This window comes from Salvelinus alpinus, chromosome 11 (assembly GCF_045679555.1).
Source record: "Salvelinus alpinus chromosome 11, SLU_Salpinus.1, whole genome shotgun sequence".
Taxonomy (NCBI): Eukaryota; Metazoa; Chordata; class Actinopteri; order Salmoniformes; family Salmonidae; genus Salvelinus; species Salvelinus alpinus.
In genome coordinates, this window is record NC_092096.1 from 37,940,133 (window position 1) to 37,956,610 (window position 16,478).

Sequence of the window (16,478 nt, forward strand, 5' to 3'; positions counted from 1 at the left end):
GTCACAACACAACTGATTGGCTCAAACGTATTAAGAAAGAAAGACATTTCACAAATTCACTTTTAACAAGGCACACCTATTAATTGAAATGCATTCCAGGTGACTACCTCATGAAGCTGGTTGAGAGAATGCCAAGATTGTGCAAAGCTGTCATCAAGGCAAAGGGTGACTACTTGATTTGTTCAACACTTTTTTGTTTACTACATTATTCCATATGTGTTATTTCATAGTTTGGATGTCTTCAACTATTATTCTACAATTTAGAAAATAATAAAACTAAAGAAAAACCCTAGAATGAGTTGGTGTGTCCAAACTTTTGACTTGTACTGTACATATTTGCCCATACAGGAGGGGGGTAGGCCCTGTCGAAGAGGTGGGGCTTTAGGAGGGACTGAAAGATGGTGATGAACTCAGTCACGGATGGCTGGGGAGAGTTCCAGAGCCTAGGAGCAACCCTGGAGAAGGCGTTCTCTCTGAAGCTCTGGAGTTTTGACCTGGGATGTCAAGGTGGCCTTCTGTGGCGGAATGGATTGCGTGTGTGGTTTGGTAGGGGAGAAGAAGGGTTAAGAGGTAAAGCAGGGTGGTGAATGGCTTTGTAGGTCAGAAAGAGGATCTTGTAATTAATTTGTTGGTAGCCAGTAGAGTTCACGGAGAACATTAGTGATGTGCTGCCGGGGCTTAGTGTTGGTGAGAAGGCAAGCTGCTGAGATTTTAACCATTTGGAGCTTATGGAAGGACATTTAGTTGATGCCGGAGAGTAGTGAGTTGCAGTAGTCAAGACTGAAGGAGATGAATGCATGTATGAGGGTTTCAGCGTCAGGAGAGGGAGGACCTGGCTTTAGCCAAGCACTCAGATATTGCCAGTGACCTGGTGTCAGGATGTCATGTGCTTCTCAGTTCTTTGTTTTATTGGCGGAAACTAGATATAAACTATAGCTAGATCAGGAATTAACCGTAACCTCAAACCCCTAGTTAGTCACGCCATCATACCATATCGTGTGCTTAGCCATGCTAACCTGCTATGACGTAGTCATGCTGGGTCACATGATATCCCTTGTCTCAGGACATCCCATTGCCTGGTTGATGAGTGTTGAAGTGGGATACTATTGTAGTTATACAGTATACCTGCATGGTAGCATGGCTTTCTCTTTAACATGGTCTTGGTACAGTGGAGTTGATATGCTAGGAGCCTGAATTGATTCACAGTAAACCTACACTGACTCAGTAACTATTAGATTGCCTTCTAGAATGCAGAATACTTTGCATGATGTGATTTTAAAATATTTTGCTGTCTCATTGGTTATTTAGCTATGTATTATAGAAGGCAAGATCATTTGTATTGAGGTCTTGTAATTCTGCAAGGATAAGGATGATGTGCTTTAGGAATGGTTCTGGTGTTTTTATTCAATTCCCTCTTTTCATATTACATTGTGATCTATATAATGTTATGCTTTCTGTGTTTCCTCACTGTATTCTCTCGTATTCTTCAACAGGGGACAAATCATTACCTCCCAAATTGGAACCCTCTGACTCCCTTCCTACTTTCCTGCACTTCGAGAGTAACCCAGAACCCCCTACCCTTAAACCCATCCACCCCAACCCCACTCCGGACAGCAAGACCCACGGACAGGTCAAATTTGACCGGGAGAAACCCAACAACACATTCTCAACCACTACCAAGACCCTTCTCAATGGCCACTCGGAGTCCCAGAACCCCCTGCTTCTCTTAGAGGGGGGCGTGAGTGTGGTGGCCACCTCCACCCTGGCCCAACCCTCGGGGATGACTGTCAGCCGCCGCACTGCCGTGCTCTTCAGAAAGTCCAAGACCTCTAGCCCTAGGAAGAACCAGGGGGGGAGAGGAGGAGGCAAGGCCCAGACAGGGTGCCCTCAGCTGGGCACCAAGACCTTCCTGTCGGTGATGATCCCCAGGCTGGAGACCCTCCTCCACCCCAGGACCAGGAAGAGGAGCCACAGTCCCAGCGTGGGGATCAGCGAGGGGGGTGGAGACGGGGAGGACGAGTCCCCTGTCAAACACATTGACACAGGTAAATAGGGTTCTTCTCACTTGTCAGAAAATAAAGTACTTATCTTAATGGGACTCTTAAATAGAGCATGAATAAGGTAGAAAACTATCTTCACAGACTTGTGAATTAAGAGATCAGGTTCCCCTTGTCTATGTAATCTTATTAATTATAATCTAAAAGACTAAACTGATCCGAGATCAGCACCCCTACTGAGACGCTTTATGAATAAAGGTTCAAATGTTGTAGGTCTATGCTGTAGTTGGTATATGTGTAGTATACTGACTCTACTGTACTGCTCTGTGTTACTCGCCCCAGGCCTGTCTAATGGTTTTGTGATGGAGGAGGTTATTGATGAAGAGAAGGAGCTAAGTGCCAGCAGGCCTCTAGAAACCAGGAGACGGTGTGCCTCTGAGTCCAGCATCTCAACTAGTGGTAGTCTGCTGGGCAGCACCAGGTAGGTACATGCATATACCTCAAAACAGACCTGGGTTCAAATAGAATTTGTCTTTCAATTACTTAAACTGAGCTTAATTGAGCCCGCCTGGCACAATGGAACCACTAGAATAGACCCAACTGTGGAAACACAGGCAGGCTCAATCAAACGCTCTAAGCAATGTAGGCACGGCATCTCTAGCTCGTACACTTTTCACTGCTGAACATGGTGGTACTTGGTAGTTAAACTATGTAGTCTGGTAATTTCTCTATAGTATGTCATGTAGAAGGCAGTCTGACTCAGTGTGGATGCCTTTTCCTGATTTCAGCAGCACCCTCAGTCTTCCAACATGTGGTAAGGGCAAACCGACCCTGGTCCAAAGAAGCACTGTGGATGATAAGAACGAGCTCATTGCCTGTATAGAAACCGGGAACTTTGCCAGAGCTGCTAGGATTGCTGCCGGTAAGTTGTCGGTCTTGATGTTAATCATACAGGACAATGGAGACTGTGGAGGCAAGTGTGTTTGTGTGTATTGTATCAGATGAGGTCCTGCTAAGAGTCAGAGAAGTAGATGTATTGCTATAGGGCCAGAAGTTTTGGGGTAGCTTTTGAGGCACTGTTCCTTTACTGTCATTTCCAGCATGATCCACTAGGTTTGCTGCAGGTAGAAAATCCTAGGAAATGTTATTTAATTGACACAAACTGTCACCACTCAATCAATGTTTTGTTGTGCGTGTGTGTTTGGTGGGGGGATCGCCTAAGCCATGGGAAGCCATTGACAGTCACTGGATCCAGGTTCGAATCCCAGTCTGGGCTACCCCCCAAATTTTCTACAATATACTTCCATGGTTGGTTTAATTGACTCTCCCTTTTACGGCCCCTAATTTACCTATTTTTAGCTACTACTTCCAAGTCTGTTGGAGAGGATCAGATTGAGCAAAGTGAGAGAGTCCAATTTGTAAGTCGCTCTGGATAAGAGCGTCTGCTAAATGACTTAAATGTAATGTAAATGTGAGATGTAGAATCACTGATCTACAAATAGTATTCTCTGCAAAATAATAGGTTTTGTGTGATTTATGATTCGCAGAGCTACACCTCCCCTGGCCTAAGTAATCCCTCCTGCCAAACACATGCACATCCAGACATTGTTTGATTGATTGGAGACAGCTTGTGTCAATTACAGAACATTTCCAAGGATTTCCTACCTGCAGCAACACTAGTGGACAATGCTGGAAATACCAGTAAAAGCACAGTACCTAAAAATGTGCCCCAAAACTCTTGGCTCTAGCTTTAGGATATAACCAGATCCTAGAGTTTTTTTCTCAGTAGTATACTACGATGCAAGCGAGATAAACATACATTAAAGCCATTCTATTCATGATTTACAGTCCAAATTGTATTTTTGTAATATCACATTTTTCAGTGAGTTGTGATGTATTTAACCTGTATGTGTTGATGCTGTCACTATTAGCATGGCTCTGGAAGTGTTTTGCTATATTTACAGTGAACCCCTCCTAACTTGATTGTTGTTATTCCTGCATCCATAGAGGTTGGCAATAACAATATTTGGATGCCTGCTAGTGCTGCAACAGTTGTTCTGGAACCTCTAAACCTAGTTTGGGCAAAATGTAGCGGATACCCGTCCTATCCTGCCTTGGTGAGTGACAGTGAGCGTATGTATGACACCTGACTATCTCATTCTCACTTCTCAGTCCTTGCTACCAGGGCCTACAACTAACTTTTTGTTTACCTGCCACTCATATTTTTTAGGATCCAAAATATATATTTTTTGCCTTACAACAAACACAAATCAAAATGGATGAGTATGCTTAGTTGTGTTTCTAAATCAAGGGATGTGTATTACTAATAAGAAGTAATGTGTTGTATTGCTCAATTTACTATTTTGTGACCTGAGTCTTCTCATCAAAATATCACAGATGAGACAAATGTTCAGCTGCCCCTTTTAAGCTTACCGTGGTAATGGGGCCATTCAAGTTGTCACATGTGCCGTAAGGCATCAGCATGCTCAGCTAGGCGAACCGAACGAGTGTACTCGCATACTCCCTTAAAAGACATTTGCTTGAAAAACTATACTTCGGCTACCGACTTCGGCTTGCCTCATAAAAACTTTTACAAAAATGACACAATGTCGGCATAATATATGCACACGTTGTTCTGGCTGGGAAACATGCAGATGCCTTTAGTGGTGCATGACTCCAGGATTTTTGGAGTCGACTCCGACTGCTGTGGTTAGAGTCAAAAGAGTCGACTCTTGCTCAACTCCCAAAACACACGTACGTACCTCATTATTGCTGCGTCCTACTAGGAAGACTACATTTGCATTCTAGAGGACTGATATGAACATGATGATGCCCATTTGTTCATTAACTTAGCCTATAAAAGTCCCATTTAAATAAATAAAAATTATATAGGTGATGTGTTGGAAATACAATATTTTGGTGATATTTCTGCTGTACGCAGCCTTGACGATCCCATGTGATGATGCTGCACGTTCTACGTTGATAAGCCCATTCTTTGCCATGTTATAGCGCTATTCGGACGGGTATTACTAGAGACGTTGGTTATGTAATTATTAGCCAAGCATGTGCGTTATTCCAGAAGACGATTCACACAGGATTACTCCAAACTGCCCCTTGTAATTCTTTTTTTCCCCTCAAATTTAATTGACTCTTGACGGAAGCCTGGAGGTTTTTATTCTAGGCGTGAAGTTATTTCTTAGTCATGTCTAGACTATAATAGGCTACACTGATAACTCAGGCTTGGCTGTCAAATGTATGCAGTACCTTCAGAAAGTATTCACACCCCTTGACTTTTTTCACGTTGTTGTGTTACAGCTTGAATTTAAAATTGATTTAAATTGTGAATTGTTGGTCACTGGCCCATAATGTCAAAATGGAATTATTATTATTATTATTATTATTTTTTTTTACATATTAATACAAATGAAAAGCTGAAATGTCTTGAGTCAAAAAGTATTCAACCCCTTTGATATTGCAAGCCTAAAAAGGTTCAGGAGTAAAAAATTGCTGAACAAGTCACAAAAGTTGCATGGTGTGTTTAACATAATTTTTTTAATGACTACCTAATCGCTTTAGCCCACACATACAATTATCTGTAAGGTCGTGCAGTGCATTCTAAACACAGATTCAACCACAAAGACCAGGGAGGTTTTCCAATGCCTTGCAAAGAATGGCACTTATTGGTAGATGGGTACAAATACAAAAGCTGACATTGAATACCCCTTTGTGCTTAGTGAAATTATTCATTACACTTTGGATAGGGTATCAATACACCCAGTCACTACAAAGACAGAGGCATCCTTCCTAACTCATTTTCCGAAGAGGAAGTAAACTTTTTAAAACAGTTAGAGTTAATGGCTGTGATAGGAGAAAATGGTGGATTGATCAACATTGTAGTTACTCCACAATATTGACCTAATTGACAGAGTGAAAGAAGGAAGCCTGTACAGAATAATATTCCAAAACATGCATCCTGTTTACAACAAGGCACTGAAGTAATACTGCAAAACATGTGGCAAAGCAATTCACTTTTTGTCCTGAGTACAAAGTGTTATGTTTGGGGCAAATCCAATACAACACATGACTGAGTACCACTTTCCATATTTTCAAGCATGGTGGTTGCTGCATCATGTTATGGCTATGCCTGTATTCATTAAGAACTGGGGAGTTTTTCAGGATAAAAAATAAATTGGATGGAGCTAAGCACAGGAAAACCTTTTTCAGTCTGCTTTCCACCAGACACTGGGAGATGAATTCACCTTTCAGCAGGACTATAACCTAAATCAAAAGGCCAATTTTACACTGGAGCTCCTTACCAAGAAGACAGTGAATGTTCCGGAGTGGCCGAGTTACAGTTCTGACTTAAATCTACTTGAAATCTATGGAAAGGCCTGAAAATGGTTGTCCAGCAATGATCAACAACCAATTTGACAGAGCTTAACGAGCAAATGTTGTTCAATCCAGGAGTGGAAAGCTCTTTTGATACTTACCCAGAAAGACTCAGCTGTAATCACTGTCAAAGGTGCTTCTACAAAGTGTTGACTCAGGGGTGTGAATAATTATGTAAATGTGATTTTATGTATTTCATTTTCAATAAATTTGCTAACATTTCTAAAAACATGTTTTGGCTTTGTCATTATGGAGTGTTGATGGGTGAGGAGAAATCTATTTAATCCATTTTGAATTCAGGCTGTAACACAACAAAATGTGGAATAAGTCAATGGGTATGAATACTTTCTGAAGGCACTGTAGGTGTTCCCATAATATTTAAATTGATTAAGTGTGATCATAATCATTATTTTAGCGATCCATGGTAGGCGTCCTTTATAATAACAATGCCCCCCATTCTGATGATTTAAGCTGCTGAACCGTATTTGCATTTATGGATGAGAAAGTGAACTTGCCATTTCCAACAAGTTTAGTGGGGATGCCCTGCTTTGCGATCGATTGCCTAGAACAGAGTTCTCCAACTGTGTTCCTGGCGAGGTACTGTCCTGTAGGTGTTCACTCCAACACTAATCTATTGCATCTGATTCAATAATTAGCTGTTTGATAAGCTGATTCAGGTTAGTTTACAACTGAGGTTGGCGTGAAAACTTACAGGAAGGTAGCTCTCCAGGAACAGGGTTGGAGAGCCCTGACTTAGGACATCAACAGCCAGCCAGGGTTTCATTAAATATGCATTTGGTGATGTTTAACTTCAATTCACTGGCACCATGAATAATAGCTCAGCCATTGAGAGCCTATTATATACTTTAATGTACTTTTGGTGAATTTGCGAGGCTTTGAAAGACAAGACATTGCGAGATACAGATTACCAAGATATAGCCTATGTGCACATTTGTCTACCTGACTCTATCCGCTCTCTCCCTTGCTGGCTCGCCTGGTCTTTCTCTTTGCTAGGAAAAATGCAAGTGTGTGTTTTAGTCTTTGGTCTGTTTCGTGTAGAATAGCTCAGTCTCCTCCTTTTTATAGCCCCTACTAGTGAATTTGCGCGAGACATTGCAGTACACCGCATTGCGATCAGTGGCCATTTTAGGATGTAAATCTTGGTGGGGCAAACTATTTTTATTTTTTTGATGCATGCCACAACACAACACTAAACAATACATTAATTCGACTATAATGGTGACAAATGGTGCCCACACACTGTTTGGGCCTACATTAAGCTGTACCAATTGCAGTCCCAACACCTTACCACTGTTACACCCGGCTATCAGACGAACCTTGTCTGGCAGCAAAACTGTTCATTCAGCCTCATTTACTGCCTTTTAAAAAACATAGCTGATATGGTTGACTTGCTTAAACAAATGTGGTTTCTGACAATTGAGATGTATAAACTATTGCATCAGGGGACGACGAGCGGATAAGAGGCAATTAATGAGCGAGCTAGGACGGACTTAGTCAATATAACTTTGTTCAGCACTTTTGAAATGTACAGCAACAGAATTCAGAACATGGGCCGTTCTTACAGTGTTCTCCCTGTACACCAAGTCATAACCGTAGGATAAATAAAGGGGGCAGATAATGAAAGCTCTTACAATATTTGATTATGACATTTCGTATAAACAGGCTATAAGCTATGTGCACCACCAAGTCAGAACAGTAGGCTAAGTTATGAGGGGAAAAGGGAGCCAAATTATTAGGGTGAGGCACCTGGGCTACTAACAGCTTACTACACAACATACACTTAGTATTACTTTCTTAGCTACAGTATACATATCTCCCTGACATATTGCATTATTTATGCAGCAGCATACAATACATTTTGGACTCACTTTGGTGTGCTGTGCTCACTTGAACAGGAAGGTGGTGTGGCGGTCTTTCTTGTGGGCAAGAAAGCTTAGAAAGAGACCCTTAAACCCAGACTTGGACCACACATCCACTCCACTGAACAGCAGGCTAGTGATTGCTTTGCCAGTTAGCCACTTATTCCTTCCAAACCACTCATTGTTGAATTTGCGATTTCCAACTGGTTGTGTAATGTTTATTGCCGATGAGCACCGATAGTTTTTATCTATAATTTCTCTTTATTTGAAAAGGATTTGACAGTAGATTGTTGACGTGATTCATGATGACTGCTAGGTAAGATTTTGAAAGTATGACGTTGACATGATCAATCAAATCAAAGCTACTGTAGATATAACGTGATTTGACGTCATTTTATCTGTAGCCAATGACCTTGATCCTTCTTGGATGGGCACTTCTAATGTAACTCTACAGCAACACGCAAGGGGCAAAAAAAAATCAAACTCTCCCTGTAGATTTTGCGGTGACGTGGTGTCCCAATGAGTGACAGAACACTGAGCCAATCACGGTGCAACTAGAGAACATTTCCAACCCCTATGCTCCGTATTTTCTGCTGGCTGCCCCACCACCACAGAAAGCACTGAGCTAGGCTGAAACACCTGCATTTTGGAGCTGCATTACTCAAGAAAGCAAAAAAGAGTCCGCTTGTATGCGGCCTTATTAACTCAATTTTATATATATATATATTTTTTTTCATTGTTTGCAAACTGATATGGGGCCTGTATTAATGCCAGAATAACATACCCTGATTGACGGGTCATCACTGATTGCGATAGCCTGTACATCTTTTGATTACCGATGCACGGTTCAGACTCTGCCTGGTGGCCGACATGCCTGATTATGCCCATCCCCTCTCACTCCCTCCATCGTTAGCTCGCTCTTTCTTTGCTGTGATAAATGCAAGAGTTTTTGTTCCCGGAGGTAGCCACGGCAACTAGTTTCCTCCCTTGCAAAAATACTGAATCTTAGGAGTCGACGAGTCGATGCTTGACACCCAGAAATGTGAGTCGACACCGGGAATCGATGGGCAAGGAGTTGAGGAATTGATTCTAGTGTGCCTGTGAGAATCTGACTAGTTGAGGCTGACAACGCCTCTTCCTCTTCCACAGTGGAAGCAAACTCACATTGAAAAACAACCTAATTTGTGAACAAAACAATATAAATGTACAAGAAACAAGAAGATAAAGTCTCACTGTAGTAGTTAGACCAACGTTTATGCCTGTTCCCATTGCTTTTAAAACAAACCTTTCAGCTCTTCACTCGCAGTGCACACAGCCCTCCAGCCAGGCAGTGTTGCTTCGCGAGGTGAGATAGCTATAACGTTACGATTCCTATTTCTTTGTGCATTGCCAGATATGAAACAAAAAGGAATAAGTACTTTGAACAGCTACAGCCCCATTTATTTTTCTATAAATCACTACTTGCACGTGCCAATACTTGACTTTTGACCAATGTGGCTGGTGAATTAGAAATTCGTACCCGCCAATATCAAAATCTACCCGCATTTGGTGGGTGTTAATTTAAGGCCCTGCTTGCTACCCCCTTCATGTGTTCAAACACTCTCTATCTGTTTGAAAGGTTACACACCCACACATCCTACAAGTTTTGTCTTTGCCTTTCATGGTAGAATAAATCCTAGGTCCATATCTTCCAAGTCCTCTAGATGGCGCCATTGTCAAATAAACAGATCTGATTTGACCTTAGTTTAAGAGGACTAAGTGGATGCACCTCTTTTCAACACAAGCACCAGCTGTGTGTGTTTGAGAATGTGTGTGTTTGAGCATGTGTGTGTGTTTATGCAAGTATACTGTGCCATAACACTCCAGACACCACTCCCTAGTGAACCTGGTGCACCTCTTCCACCACGTTAGATCGTTGACCCCCACATGCCCCGGATGGCATGCCAGCACAACGGGGTGTCTATCCCTATGCCTCCCCTCGACGTCCTCCGGGTCGGAGAACGGATGCAGTACAAGAACGAAGAAAAACTGTTCCTCGTCCTATTCTTCGACAACAAACGCAGCTGGTGAGACATCTTCTCTGTTCTCCAATACTAAATGCTATGAAAGGGATTTTTGGATACACCATGGATACACCATTTTGCAATCTATTTGCAATATTAAGTGTTATTTCAATACATGCTGTGAATTTTCATACACAACAAACAGACAACAACACAAAACTCAAATTTGTATTATAAGTTCTACATTTTTGCAGATTTGTGTCAGAGCTGAATTTGATTTCATTATTCTCTCTTCTCAGGCAATGGCTTCCTAAGTCTAAGATGGTCCCTCTGGGGATCGACAAGACCATCGACAAGATCAAGATGATGGAGGGCAGATCATCCAGCATCCGTAAGGCTGTTCAGACTGCCTTCAAACGTGCCATGAACCATCTTAGCATCGTCCAGGACGAACCTGTCAGCGACATGAGCGACGTGGACTAACACACACACAGACAAACACACCCAACCCTTGAATTACTGCTCATGGTCTTGTCCCGGACCTGAGCCTGGCCTACACTTCTTCCTTCTCGTCTTTGTCAGTCTTTCCAAAAGTCTATGCTGGCTGTGTTTACCAGGTGCCTGGCTACCCCCCTGGCTTGGTATGGTGCCCCGTTTCCAAAACAGCCCTCGCCCGCTGGTCTGACGACTGCTGCTTTAAAGAATGTGCCCCAGTTCCCCTCCTATCTACTTTTCTCCATGGTCGTGTTCATGATGCACCAAATGGAAGAAAACAACTCACTCATCTCGCCTTATCAGTGGTGGAAAAAGTACCCAACTATCATTCTTGAGGAAAAGTAAAGACAATAGAAAATTACTCAAGTCACCCAGTAAAATTCTACCTGAGTAAAAGTATTTGGTTTAAAATATACTTAAGTATCAAATTCCTTATATTAAGCAAACCAAATGGCACCATCTTTTTTAACGGAAAAGGGCACACTCCAACATTCAGACATAATTTACAAATGAAGCATGTGTGTTTAGAGAGTCCCCCAGATCAGAGGCAGTAGTAGTATAAATAGTAAAGTACAGATACCCCAAAAAACGACTTAAGTAAAAGTACTTGAAAGTACTACTTAAGTGCTTTAATCCACTGCACCTTATGCCTTTTATTTCCACTAAAAACTACCTACTACATTTTTATGTTAACTCTGTAAATAACTGCAATATTTGTCTGACACACTAACTTATTTTGTAGATTGAATGAAATTTGTACTGTACTATGGATTTTCTTACTAGTATTTATACTTTTTGGTGAAGTATGTAAGCACTACGGTGTGGTATTTCGAAGTGCTATAAAAATAAGACAAGTGTAAAAAACCTTAGCAGTATAAAATAATGGGGATTTTGGGGAATGGGGAAGTATATCCTTAAACATTTTTTGTATTTTATTTTAAGTTAATGAAATATAAACTTACCTTTGGCATTAGTCCTTCTGTAATCAAATGTTTTAACTTTTTTTTTTACAATAGTTTTACAATATTTTTGTTTGTCCATAGTATTCAGACCCCTGACTTTTTCCACATTTTGTTAGGTTACAGCCTTATTCTAAAATTGATTAAATAGTTTCCCCCCTCAATCTTCACACATTACCCCGTAATGACAAGACAGAAACAGTTTATTTTTATTTTTTTGTAATATCACATTTACACAAGTATTCAGACCCTGTATCCAGTACTTTGTTGAAGCCCCTTTGGCAGCAATTACAGCCTTTTAGTCTTCTTGGGTATGACGCTACAAGCTTGGCACACCTGTATTTGGAGTTTCTCCTGCTCAGGATCAAGTCCGGGCTCTGGCTGGGCCACTCAACGACATTCAGAGACTTGTCCCGAAGCAACTCCTGCGTTGTCTTGGCTGTGTGCTTAGGGTCGTTGTTCTGTTGGAAGCTGAACCTTGGCCCCAGTCTGAGGTCCTGGGGGCTCTGGAGGAGGTTTTCATCAAGGATCTCTCTCATCTTTCCATCGATCCTGACTAGTCTCCCAGTCCCTGCCGCTGAAAAACATCACCACAGCATGCTTCACCATAAAGATGGTGCCAGGTTTCCTCCAGACATGACGCTTGGCATTCAGGCCAAAGAGTTCAATCTTGGTTTCATCAGACCAGAGAATCTTGTTTCTCATGGTCTGAGAGTCTTTAGGTGCCATTTGGCAAATTCCAAGCGTGCTTTCATGTGCATTTTACAGAGGAGTGGCTTCCGTCTGGTCACTCTACCATAAAGGCCTGATTGGTGGAGTGCTGCAGAGATGGTTGTCCTTCTGGAAGGTTCTTCCATTTTAACAGAGGAACTCCAGAGCTCTGTCAGAGTGACCATTGGGTTCTTTGTAGCCTCCCTGACCAAGTCCCTTCTCCCCCTATTTGTCAGTTTGGCTGGGCGGCCAGCTCTAAGAGCCTAGTGGTTCCAAACTTCTTCCATTTAAGAACAATAGAGGCCACTGTGTTCTTGGGGACCTTCAATGCTGCAGACATTTTTTGGTACCTTTCCCCAGATCTGTGCCTCAACACAACCCTGTCTCGGCGCTCTACGGACAATTCCTTCCACGTCATGGCTTGGTTTTTGCTCTGACATGCATTGTCAACTGTGTGACCTTATATAGACAGGTGTGTGCCTTTCCAAATCATGTCCAATCTATTGAATTTAACACAGGTAGATCCAATCAAGCAAGCAAAATTCTGAATACTTATGTAAATAAGGTATTCCTGTGTTATTTTAATACATTTTAAAAAATTCTAAAAACCTTTTTTCATTTGGCCATTATGGGATATTGTGTGTAGATTGCTGAGGATTTGTTTTAATTTAATCCATTTTAGAAATAAGGCTGTAACGTAACAAAGTGTGAAAAACGTCAAGGGGTCTGAATACTTTGCGAAGGCACTTTGTATGTATACAGCTCTGGAAAAACTGAAGAGACCATTTCAAAATGATCAGTTTTACTATTTATAGGTATGTGTTTGGGTAAAATGAACATTTTTGTTTTATTCTATAAACTACTGACAACATTTCTCCAAAATTCCAAATAAAAATATTGTCATTTAGAGCATTTATTTGCAGAAAATGACAACTGGTCAAAATAACAAAATCGATGCAGTGTTGTTGTCAGACCTCGTAAAATGCAAAGAAAGTAAGTTAATATACATTTTTAAACAACACAATATTAATGTTTTGGCGGAATAACCCTGATTTTCAATCGCAACTTTCATGCGTCTTGGCATACTCTCCACCAGTCTTTCACATAGATGTTGGGTGACTTCATGCCACTCCTGGCGCAACAGCTTGGAAAATTCCAGAAAATTATGTCATGGCTTTAGAAGCATCTGATAGGCTAATTGACATCATTTGAGTCAATTGGAGGTGTACCTGTGGATGTTTTTCAAGGCCTACCTTCAAACTCAGTGCCTCTTTGCTTGACATCATGGGAAAATCAAAAGAAATCAGCCAAGACCTCAGAAAAAAAATTGTAGACCTCCACAAGTCTGGTTCATCCTTGGGAGCAATTTCCAAACGACTGAAGGTACCACGTTCATCTGTACAAACAATAGTACGCAAGTATAAACACCATGGGACCACGCAGCCGTCATACCGCTCAGGATGGAGACGCATTCTGTCTCCTAGAGATGAACGTACTTTGGTGCAAAAAGTGCAAATCAATCCCAGAACAACAGCAAAGGACCCTGTGAAGATGCTGGAGGAAACGGGTACAAAAGTATCTATATCCACAGTAAAACTAATCCTATATCGACATAACCTGAAAGGCCGCTCAGCAAGGAAGAAGCCAGTGCAACTGCACATGGGGACAAAGATTGTACTTTTTGTAGAAATGTCTTCTGGTCTGATGCAGCAAAAATATAACTGTTTGGCCATAATGACCATCATTATGTGTGGAGTAAAAAAGGGGAGGCTTCAAAGCCGAAGAACACCATCCCAACCGTGAAGCACGGGGGTGGCAGCATCATGTTGTTGGGTGCTTTGCTGCAGGAGAGATTGGTGCACTTCACAGAAGAGATGGCATCATGAGGCAGGAAAAGTATGTGGATATATTGAAGCAACATCTCAAGACATCAGTCAGGAAGTTAAAGCTTGGTCGCAAATGGGTAATCCAAATGGACAATGACCCCAAGCATACTTCCAAAGTTGTGGCAAAATGGCTTAAGGACAACAAAGTCAAGGTATTGGAGTGGCCATCACAAAGCCCTGACCTCAATCCCATAGAAAATGTGTGGGCAAAACTGAAAAAGCGTGTGTGAGCAAGGAGGTCTACAAACCTGACTCAGTTACACCAGCTCTGTCAGGAGGAATGGGCCAAAATTCACCCAACTTATTGTGGGAAGCTTGTGGAAGGCTACACAAAACGTTTTACCCAAGTTAAACAATTTAAAGGCAATGCTACCAAATACTAATTGAGTGCATGTAAACTTCTGACCCACTGGGAATGTGATGAAAGAAATACAAGCTGAAATAAGTCATTCTCTCTACTATTATTCTGACATTTCACATTATTCAAATAAAGTGGTGATCCTAACTGACCTAAGACAGGGAATTGTTACTGCGATTGAATGTCACGAATTGTGAAAAACTGAGTTTAAATGTATTTTGCTAAGGTGTATGTAAACTTCCGGCTTCAACTGTATATCTGTATAATTCAGATGCTCACATGTTGGGAAGTGTTTCGTTGTTATGGAAACCAAAAGTGCGTTCTCAAGAAACCAAAACATTTTTATACTTTGATTTGTTTGTGCCTGTGGTGTGAAAGTTTATTGCAAACAATTGTGAAAAGTTTATTTGAATTTGACTGTAATTTGACTGTACTTCTAAGAACTTTTATTGTAGACGTAGGAAGATGTGCCTGTTATTTATTGTAAAGTATTTGCGTTACTTTATATTTGGAGAAACATGTAAGAGTTTATTGTGGTTATTGGCAAATTTTGTGGTGAATCCTTGGGTTGTTTTTTTTCTTTGTTACTTCTGGGTAATTTTGATGGTTTAGCTGTAGACTTCACAACATTATTTTTTTGTATGTTCTTTTTCTGGGTAGCATTGGGTAGTTTTTGATACTTTTATACTTAGTAGAATTTTTTTATCGTGTCTATTGCTGGGACTGTTTCCTTTTTTAAATTATCAAAACACAGATAATAAAAAGACAAGGATATAAAATCACTATGAGCAATGTCATCTCTTATTATGATACAATCTATATTTCAACAGTACTGTACACACTTCTCATGCCATGCCTCTTTCAGCAGTATTGACGCCAGAGATCACATATGGAACAGCTCAGGAGCGACATCAAACTGAAGAAGGATGAGATTGCATCTGAAATGGAGGACAGCCAGCTTTGGAAGACCCACTTTCCATCCCATCAACCGCAGATGACCAGACAATGCTTGCGTACCTGACAATTATGCAAGGTTAGAATAATTCATTAATGCCTCGTTTGAATACTGTTAAAATTCCCTAATTTCTACCTTCATAGTGCTGGATCAGTGATTCCCTCAATCTAATACAGTAGGGGGAGTAAAAGGAATGAGCGGCCCTTATGCAGAATATTGCAGCTCCCTAGTGCTTTATTCCTGCAGCCAAATCAACATTGTTTCGACTTCAAAGAAGTCTGTCAGGTGAGTGCATGCAGGAAAGTACATATAGTAGGTGGAGGCAATGGCTATACTAGCTTTCACAGATCCAATTATTTTGAGATCAGTGCTAACTTGAAGGGAGGCAAGAGGCTCATTTAAACAGACGGTCCGTCCCAATAATATCATTCAAATTTATTTATGAAGCCCTTACATCAGCTGATGAAACAAAATTCTGTACAGAAACCAAGCCTAAAACCCCAAACAGCAAGCAATGCAGGTGTAGAAGCACCTGCATCTCCTTTCTCCTGAAGTGTGCACTCGTTCAATACTTCCACAAGTCTAAAAGCATTGGATTTGTGGTGGCATGGGATATTGGACATTTAATGGTTGATCATTTGATTCATATGGGGTGTCATTATACGGCTGTTCACATAGGGGCGCTGTGGCTCTATAGAAAATGAGAAGGCATGATCCCTGGCATAAACAGATTCCTCAATCAGCTATATTAGGTGTGCTAGAGAATCAGCTTGGTTAACGTGCAGCTTGTATACATACCAGGTATCATGTCAACATATGGTAAAAACACCCATTACAAAACTTAT

The 16,478-nt window shown here is 41.2% G+C and overlaps 1 pseudogene; it reads left to right on the forward strand.

The window, feature by feature from the left end:
* The window catches only part of LOC139534112 (bromodomain-containing protein 1-like), a 33,964-nt pseudogene extending 18,504 nt beyond the window's left edge, over positions 1-15,460 (forward strand).
* Positions 15,461-16,478: the final 1,018 nt, after the last annotated feature.